Source organism: Arachis stenosperma, chromosome 1, assembly GCF_014773155.1.
Source record: "Arachis stenosperma cultivar V10309 chromosome 1, arast.V10309.gnm1.PFL2, whole genome shotgun sequence".
NCBI classification, from domain to species: Eukaryota; Viridiplantae; Streptophyta; class Magnoliopsida; order Fabales; family Fabaceae; genus Arachis; species Arachis stenosperma.
In genome coordinates, this window is record NC_080377.1 from 80059383 (window position 1) to 80069097 (window position 9715).

Below are 9715 nucleotides of genomic sequence, written 5' to 3' on the forward strand. Positions count from 1 at the left end.
TGAGAGGACGGGACTGTAGCCATTGACAATGGTGATGCCCAACATACAGCTTGCCATGGAAAGGAGTAAGAAGGATTGGATGAAGACAGTAGGAAAGCAGAGAGACGGAAGGGACAAAGCATCTCCATACGCTTATCTGAAATTCTCACTAATGAATTACATAAGTATCTCTATCTTTATTTTATGTTTTATTTATTTTTAATCATCCATAACCATTTGAATCTTCCTGACTGAGATTTACAAGATGACCATAGCTTGCTTCATACCAAAAATCTCTGTGGGATCGACCCTTACTCGCGTAAGGTTTATTACTTGGACGACCTAGTGCACTTGCTGGTTAGTTGTGCGAAGTTGTGATAAAGAGTTGAGATTGCAATTGAGCGTACCATGTTGATGGCGCCATTGATGATCACAATTTCGTGCACCAAGTTTTTGGCGCCGTTGCCGGGGAATTAAATGTCCTAACTACAATTTCGCATTTGTTCCATGCATTAACAGTGCCAAGTTTTGATCCAGCAACAACACCAAGTTTTTGGCGCCGTTGCCAAGGATTGTTTGAGTTTGGACAACTGACGGTTCATCTTGTTGCTTAGATTATGTATTTTTCTTCAGAATTTTTAAGAATGAATTCTAGAGTTTCAAGGTGATGTTTTCATCATCACAAAAGCTGATTGATTCTCATCAATTTAGCTCTTGAATGTAATGTCCTGCTGAAGCTTGGCTAGCCATGTCTAATTTCTTTAGACTAAAGCTTTAGACTAACATTGCATGATTCCTGGAATTCTTATTAAAAATTTTGAATCTCTTTATTTTCTCTTCCATATAATTTTCGAAAAAATCAAAAAGATTACAAAATCATAAAAAACCAAAAATATTTTATGTTTCTTGTTTGAGTCTAGTGTCTAATTTTAAGTTTGGTGTCAATTGCATGCATTTTTCAAATTCATTCATATGTCTCCATTAATCTTCAAGATGTTCTTGATGATTTCCTTACTCTGATCTTTAAATTCTCTTGTTTTGAGTGTTTTGTTGTTCTCATATGCATTCTCAATTTGTTAGTGTCAATAGTATACAAACTTCTAAGTTTGGTGTCTTGCATGCATTGTTTATTTGATTTTAGTTGCATTTTGATTATTCCTCATCATAAAAAAAAAATTCAAAATTTTTTTTTTGTCTTTTCAAGTCAATAATACAGAGAATTGAAGATTCAGAACATGCAGCAGAGGAATTACACAGAAAAAGCTGGGCGTTCAAAATGCCCAGTGAGGAAGGAAAACTGGTGTTTAAATGCCAGCCAGGGTGCCTGGCTGGGCGTTTAACGCCCAAAAGGGTAGCATTTTGGGCGTTAAACGCCAGAATGGATACCATTCTAGGCGTTTAACGCCAGGATGGCACAAGAGGGAAGATACTGTTTTTAATTCAAATTTTTTTCAGGTTTTCAAAATTTTTTCAAAATCAATTTCTTTCTATTTTCAAAAATACTTGCTAACAATTAATGATTTGATTCAACATTTCAAGTATGTTGCCTTTTCAGTTGAGAAAGGTTTAATGTCTAAATCATATCTTTTAAATTTCTTGTTAGCCAAGTCATTAATTTTCAAAATCAAATCATTTTAAATTGTTTTTCAAATCATATCTTCTCAATCATATCTTTTTAATCACATCTTTTTCAAAATAGTTTTCAATCATATCTTTTTGATTTCTACTTTCAAAAATCTTTTTCAAATATCACTTTATTTCTTTTCCAACTTTAATTTCGAAAATCATTCTTCAATTTTTCAAATTTTTTTTCAAAATCTTTTAATTTATTTTCGAAAACTTCTTCCCCTCTTTTCACATCCTTCTATTTATGGACTAACACTCCTCCTCAATGCACAATTCGAACCCTATCTTTCTAGATAAGTTCGAATTCTTCTTCTACCCTCTCCTTCTATTCTTCTTTTCCTCTGACACCTCAAGGAATCTCTATACTGTGACATAGAGGATTCCATATTTTCTTGTTCTCTTCTCTTTCATATGAGCAGGAGCAAAGACAAAAGCATTCTTGTTGAGGCTGACCCTGAACCTGAAAGGACCTTGAAGTGAAAGCTAAGAGAAGCTAAAGCACTACTCTCTGTAGAGGACCTGACAGAAATCTTCAAACAAGAAGAAGACATGGCAGCCGAAAACAACAACAATGCCAACAATGCAAGGAAGGTGCTGGGTGACTTTACTACACCTACTCCCGACTTTTATGGGAGAAGCATCTCTATCCCTGCCATTGGAGCAAACAACTTTGAGCTTAAGCCTCAATTAGTTTCTCTAATGCAACAGAATTGCAAGTTCCATGGACTTCCATTGGAAGATCCTCATCAGTTTTTAGCTGAATTCTTGCAAATATGTGACACTGTCAAGACCAATGGGGTTGACCCTGAGGTCTACAGACTTATGCTATTCCCTTTTGCTGTAAGAGACAGAGCTAGGATATGGTTGGACTCACAACCTAAAGAAAGCCTAAACTCTTGGGAAAAGCTAGTCAATGCCTTCTTGGCAAAGTTCTTTCCACCTCAAAAATTGAGTAAGCTTAGAGTGGAAGTCCAAACCTTCAGACAGAAGGAAGGTGAATCCCTCTATGAAGCTTGGGAAAGATACAAACAATTGATCAGAAAGTGTCCTTCTGATATGCTTTCTGAATGGAGCATCATAGGTATCTTCTATGATGGTCTATCTAAACTGTCCAACATGTCATTGGACATCTCTGTTGGAGGATCTCTTCATCTGAAGAAGACGCCTGCATAAGCTCAAGAACTCATTGAAATGGTTGCAAATAACCAATTCATGTACACTTCTGAAAGGAATCCTGTGAACAATGGGACAAATCAGAAGAAAGGAGTTCTTGAGATCGATACTTTGAATGCCATATTGGCTCAGAACAAAATATTGACTCAGCAAGTAAATATGATTTCTCAAAGTCTGTCCGGAATGCAAGCTGCACCAGGCAGTACTAAGGATACTTCATCTGAAGAAGAAGCTTATAATCCTGAGAACCCTTCAATGGAAGAGGTGAATTATATAGGAGAACCCTATGGAAACACCTATAATCCTTCATGGAGAAATCATCCAAATCTATCATGGAAGGATCAGCAGAGACCTCAACAAGGTTTCAACAACAATAATGGTGGAAGAAATAGGTTTAGCAATGGCAAGCCTTTTCCATCATCTTCTCAGCAACGGACAGAGAACTCTAAGCAGAGCCACTCTGACTTAGCAACCATGGTCTCTGATCTAATCAAAACCACTCAAAGTTTCCTGACTGAAATAAGGTCCTCCATTAGAAACTTGGAGGCACAAGTGGGCCAGCTGAGTAAGAAAGTTACTGAACTCCCTCCTAGCACTCTTCAAAGCAATACAAAAGAGAATCCAAAAAGAGAGTGTAAGGCCATCAACATGGCCGAATTTGGAGAGGAGAAAGAGGCAGTGAGTGCCACTAAGGAAGACCTCAATAGACGTCTACTAGCCTCCAATGAGTTCCCTAATGAGGAACCATGGGAATCTGAAGCTCACACTGAGACCATAGAGATTTCATTGAATTTACTTCTGCCATTCATGAGCTCTGATGAGTATTCTTCCTCTGAAGAGGACGAAGATGTCACTGAAGAGCAAGTTGCTAAGTACCTTGGAGCAATCATGAAGCTAAATGACAAGTTATTTGGTAATGAGACTTGGGAGGATGAACCCCCTTTGCTCACCAAAGAACTGGATGACTTGACTAGGCAGAGATTACCTCAAAAGAGACAGGACCCTGGGAAGTTCTCAATATCTTGTACCATAGGTACCATGACCTTTGAGAAGGCTCTATGTGACCTAGGGTCAAGCATAAACCTCATGCCTCTCTATGTAATGGAGAAGCTAGGGATCTTTGAGGTGCAAGCTGCAAGAATCTCACTAGAGATGGCAGACAATTCAAGAAAACAAGCTTATGGACTTGTAGAGGATGTTCTGGTAAAGGTTGAAGACCATTACATCCCTGTTGATTTCATAGTCCTAGAGACTGAAAGTGCATGGATGAATCCATCATCCTTGGCAGACCCTTCCTAGCCACAGCAAAGGCTGTGATTGATGTTGACAGAGGAGAATTGATCATTCAAGTGAATGAAGAATCCTTTGTGTTTAAGGCTCAAGAATATCCATCTGTAACCATGGAGAGGAAGCATGAAGAGCTTCTCTCAAAACAGAGTCAAACAGAGCCCCCGCAGTCGAACTCTAAGTTTGGTGTCGGGAGGCCACAACCAAATTCTAAGTTTGGTGTTGAACCCCCACATTCAAACTCTAAGTTTGGTGTTGGGAGGTTCCAACATTGCTCTGAACATCTGTGAGGCTCCATGAGAGCCCACTGTCAAGCTACTGACATTAAAGAAGCGCTTGTTGGGAGGCAACCCAATGTTATATTTATCTATTTTCCTTTGCTATTTTATGTTTTTTATAGGTTGATGATCATGTGAAGTCACAAAATCAATTGAAAAAGCAAAAACAGAAAGAAAAACAGCACACCCTAGAGGAGAACTTGCTGGCGTGTAAACGCTAGTGAAGGCAGCAAATGGGTGTTTAATGCCCAGTCTGGCACAATTCTGGGCGTTTAACGCCAAGAAAGGGGCACCAGACTGGTGTTTAACACCAGGAATGGGCAACAAGCTGGCGTTAAACGCCAGAAATGGGCACCAGCCCGGCGTTTAATGCCAGGATTGGCAGAAGGAGCATTTTTGCTCGCCACTTGGTGCAGGGATGAATTATCCTTGACACCTCAGGATCTGTGGACCCCACAGGATCCCCACCTACCCCACCACTCTCTCTCTTCTTCACCCATTCACTAATCACCTCACCACCTCTTCCCCCAAAACCCCTCACCTATCAAATCCCACCATTCTCTTCACCACTCACAACCATCCCTCATAAAACCCCACCCATACATGACCGAACCCTACCCCTCTATCCACCCCTATATAAACCCATCTTCACTACTTTATTTTCACACAACCTACACACTACTTCTCCCCTTTGGCCGAAAAACAAAGCCACCTCCATCTCCTCTATTTGTTCTTCTTCTACTCTGTTCTTTCCTCTTTTGCTCGAAGGCGAGAAAATCTTCTAAGTTTGGTGTGGTAAAAGCGTTGCTTTTTGTTCTTCCATAACCATTTATGGCACCTAAGGCCGGAGAAACCTCTAGAAAGAGGAAAGGGAAGGCAAAAGCTTCCACCTCCGAGTCATGGGAGATGGAGAGATTTATCTCAAGGGTGCATCAAGACCAGTTCTATGAAGTTGTGACCATGAAGAAGGTGATCCCCGAGATCCCTTTTAAACTCAAAAAGAGTGAATATCCGGAGATCCGACATGAGATCCGAAGAAGAGGCTGGGAAGTTCTTACCAATCCCATTCAACAAGTTGGAATCTTAATGGTTCAAGAGTTCTATGCCAATGCATGAATCACCAAGAACCATGATCAAAGTGTGAACTCGGACCCAAAGAATTGGCTTACAATGGTTCAGGGAAAATGCTTAGATTTTAGTCCGGAAAATTTAAGGTTGGCATTCAACTTGCCCATGATGCAAGGAGATGAACATCCCTACACTAGAAGGGTCAACTTTGATCAAAGGTTGGACCAAGTCCTCATAGACATTTGTGAAGAGGGCGCTCAATGGAAGAGAGATTCAAGAGGGAAGCCGGTTCAACTGAGAAGGCATGACCTCAAGCCCGTGGCTAGGGGATGGTTGGAGTTTATCCAACGCTCAATCATTCCCACTAGCAACCGGTCCGAAGTTACAATAGACCGGGCTATCATGATTCATAGCATCATGATTGGAGAAGAAGTAGAAGTTCATGAGCAATTGACACCAAACTTAAAAATTGACTCAAGACTCAAACAAGAAACACAAAATATTTTTAGTTTTTATGATTTTCTAATTTTTTTGTATTTTTATTAATTAATTTTTTTTCGAAAATAAAGTTTAGAAAAACGAAAAATAAAAGAAAAATTTTGAAAAAAAAAGATTTTTGCAAAGAAAATTACCTAATCTGAGCAACAAGATGAACTGTCAGTTGTCCATACTCGAACAATCCCCGGCAACGGCGCCAAAAACTTGGTGGACGAAATTGTGATCATGCTTGTATCATTTGTGATCAATGTTCTAATTATGGCACTGGTTGAATTCACAACTCCGTTCAACTAACCAGTAAGTGTACTGGGTCGTCCAAGTAATAAACCTTACGTGAGTAAGGGTCGAATCCACAGAGATTGTTGGTATGAAGCAAGCTATGGTCACCTTGTAGATCTCAGTCAGGCGGATTAAACATTATTTATGGGTTCGAAGATAGAAATAAAGATTAGAAATAAGAAAAGGGATAGAATACTTATGCAGATTCATTGGTAGGAATTTCAGTTAAGTATATGAAGATGCTGTATGGCCCAAGGACGCCTGCTTTCCCACTGCTTCTACTCAATCCTTCTTACTCCTTTCCATGGCAAGCTGTGTATAGGGGTTCACCATCAGCGGTGGCTACTTTCAATCCTCTCGGGAAAATATCCTATGCGGCTGTCACTCGCACAGCTAATCAGTCTGGAGGCATCACCCATGGTTGATGGCTACATCCCATCCTCGCAGTGAAAACTAATGCTCACGCACTCTGTCACAGTACGGCTAATCACTGGTTGGTTCCCGCTCCTACTGGAATAGAATCCCTTGATTCTTTTGCGTCTGTCACTAACGCCCAGCAGGTTGCAAGTTTGAAGCACGTCACAGTCATTCATTACCGGAATCCTACTCGGAATACCACAGACAAGGTGAGACTTTCCGGATTCCCAGGATCCTACTCGGAACACCACAGACAAGGTTGGACTTTCCGGATCCTCATAAACGCCGCCATCTATCTAGCTTATACCACTCAGATTCTGTTGGGGAATCTAAGAGATACACATTCAAGCTCGGTTGCATGTAGAACGGAAGTGGTTGTCAATCACGCGCGTTCATAAGTGAGAATGATAATGAGGGTTATCTAACTCATCACATTCATCATGTTCTTGGGTACGAATGAATATCTTGGAATAAAACTAAGATAGCATTTGAATAAAAGAAGATAGAATTTCATTAATACTTGAGGTACAGCAGAGCTCCACACCCTTAATCTATGGTGTGCAGAAACTCCACCGTTGAAAATACATAAGCAAAGGGTTCAGGCATGGCCGAATGGCCAGCCCCCAAAACGTGATCAATGATCTCCTAAGATGAAGAATAAAACAAAACTGAGACCAAAGATGTCTAATACAATAGATAAATGTCCTATATATACTAGACTAGCTCCTAGGGTTTACATGAGTAAGTAATTGATGCATAAATTCACTTCCTGGGCCCACTTGGTGTGTGCTTGGGTTGAGCTTGATCAATTCACGAGCTGAGGCATTTCTTGGAGTTGAACTTCGAGTTATGACGTGTTTTGGGCGTTCAACTCCGGATCATGACGTTTTTCTGGCGTTTAACTCCAGACAGCAGCATGAACTTGGTCGTCAATTTCCGAATAAAGTATGGACTATTATATATTGCTGGAAAGCCCTGAATGTCTACTTTCCAACGCCGTTGAGAGCGCGCCAATTGGAGTTCTGTAGCTCCAGAAAATCCAGTTCGAGTGCAGGGAGGTCAGAATCCAACAGCATCAGCAGTCCTTTTGTCAGCCTTTTTCAGAGTTTAGCTCAAATCCCTCAATTTCAGTCAGAATTTACCTGAAATCACAGAAAAACACACAAACTCATAGTAAAGTCCAGAAATGTGAATTTAACATAAAAACTAAGGAAAACATCCCTAAAAGTAGCTTAAACTTACTAAAAACTACCTAAAAACAATGCCAAAAAGCGTATAAATTATCCGCTCATCAGTTAGCCTTCCCTCATCTCATTTGTCACCTCTGTTATTCAGTTGGAGTTAACATAGAGGGAGACATCCTCATTGATGAGGACAAGCCCATCACTAAGAAAAGAATGGAGCAAACAAGAGATCCCACTCATCATGAAATCCCTGAGATGCCTCAAGGGATGCACTTTCCTCCACAAAACTATTGGGATCAAATCAACACTTTTCTAGGAGAATTGAGTTCCAACATAGGACAACTAAGGGTGGAGCACCAAGAACATTCCATCCTCCTGATGCAATTGCATATTTGCTATATTAGTTAGTTAGTTTAGTTGGTTTTAGCTTACTTTCACTCATTTTCTCTAAATAAACAAGTCCTTTTATGAGTTTTGTCTCCATGCATGAGAATACCAAGGAACATGTGATTCTAGCCAAATTCATGCAAATGATTTAAGGAATGCATATATGAATGAGTATGAATGAATCTCATGAAATTTATTGCATGAATTGGTAAGACTTTGAAGCTACTTCCCTTGTTGATGATAGGTGATGAAACAAGGAAGCATGGAAGCAAGAATGATGCAAGCTGGGCAAGAAGAAGTTGGCGTTGCCAACTTGGAGATAGTGGGCGTTGTTCATGGCAACGCCAGGCAGCCTTGCAAGAAGAAGTTGGCGTTGCCAACTTGGAGATAGTGGGCGTTGTTCATGGCAACGCCAGGCAGCCCTGGAGAAGCAAAGTTGGCGTTGCCAACTTGAAGAATAGGCTGCGTTGTTGGAGGCAACGCCAGGCAAGCAAAGAGCTGAGCCAAGGAGAGCTCGAGGGCGTTGTTGAGCTAGGAACCATGGGCGTGCTCCTTGGCAACGCATGCAAGCTAGGAATATGGGCACACGAGGGCGTTGCTAACTTGGAAATGAACTGGCGTGTTCTTCAATAACGCCAGGGACAAGATCTTGGGTGCCAACCACGTTGCCAACGCCAATCTTGGGCACCAACCACGTTGCCAACGCCAATCTTGGGCACCAACCACATTGCCAACGCCAATCTTGGGCACCAACCACGTTGCCAATGCCAATCTTGGGTGCCAACCACGTTGCCAACTTGGGATTGCATGGGCGTGTTCATCAACAACTCCAACAAACCTGGCAGCCTGACCTTGCCCTCTTCCATGGAGTATATCTTGAGTTGTAGACCTTGAAATGATGCACTCTCAACGGCATTGGAAAGTAGACATCCAGAAGCAACATGAAGAGGATTGTGACCAAGCTACCAAGGACAATATTCATGAAGAAAAAAGGGTCAACCACAAGCAATCCTCCCCATGATCCAGCAAGCAAGCTCAATCAAGCCATTAACAAAAGAAAGTTTGCTGAGGAGAGGCCAAGACAGGGGACACTAGCTGAATCTTCTCCCCCCTTAAGGTCATTCCTATTAACAAACTGGAAGAAGAGGAAGAAAGTGAACAACATGTCAACCATAGGTATAATTTCTCTTCTCTGCTTTGTTTTTGTTCTTTGTTTTATTTAAATTCAATAAATTGGCATATGGTTACATTTTAAGTTTGGTGTTGCCTTGCAACAAATTGTTTTCAATCTTCTTGGATGATTGCATCAAATCAAAAATGAAAGTGACACACCAAGATTCTAAGTTTGGTGTGCCATTTATTTTCTATGCAATTTATTCAAGCAACACTACTTGTCTGCATAATCATAATGCCTCTGCAGTTTTAGTTTTCTCTTTTGATTTGACACTTTTGCATTCTACTTGCTTTAGTTATTTTTCTATCTTTAAATGCTTTCATTTAGTTTGCTTATTAACTGTTTTTGTTAATACATTACCAAGA

At 40.6% G+C, this 9715-nt stretch overlaps 1 non-coding gene across 1 annotated transcript; it reads right to left on the minus strand.

Moving 5' to 3' along the window:
• Positions 1-2559: 2559 nt before the first annotated feature.
• On the minus strand, positions 2560-2667 carry LOC130955265 (small nucleolar RNA R71). The gene has a single exon (XR_009076692.1). It is a non-coding gene; the product is annotated as a small nucleolar RNA R71 (small nucleolar RNA).
• Positions 2668-9715: the final 7048 nt, after the last annotated feature.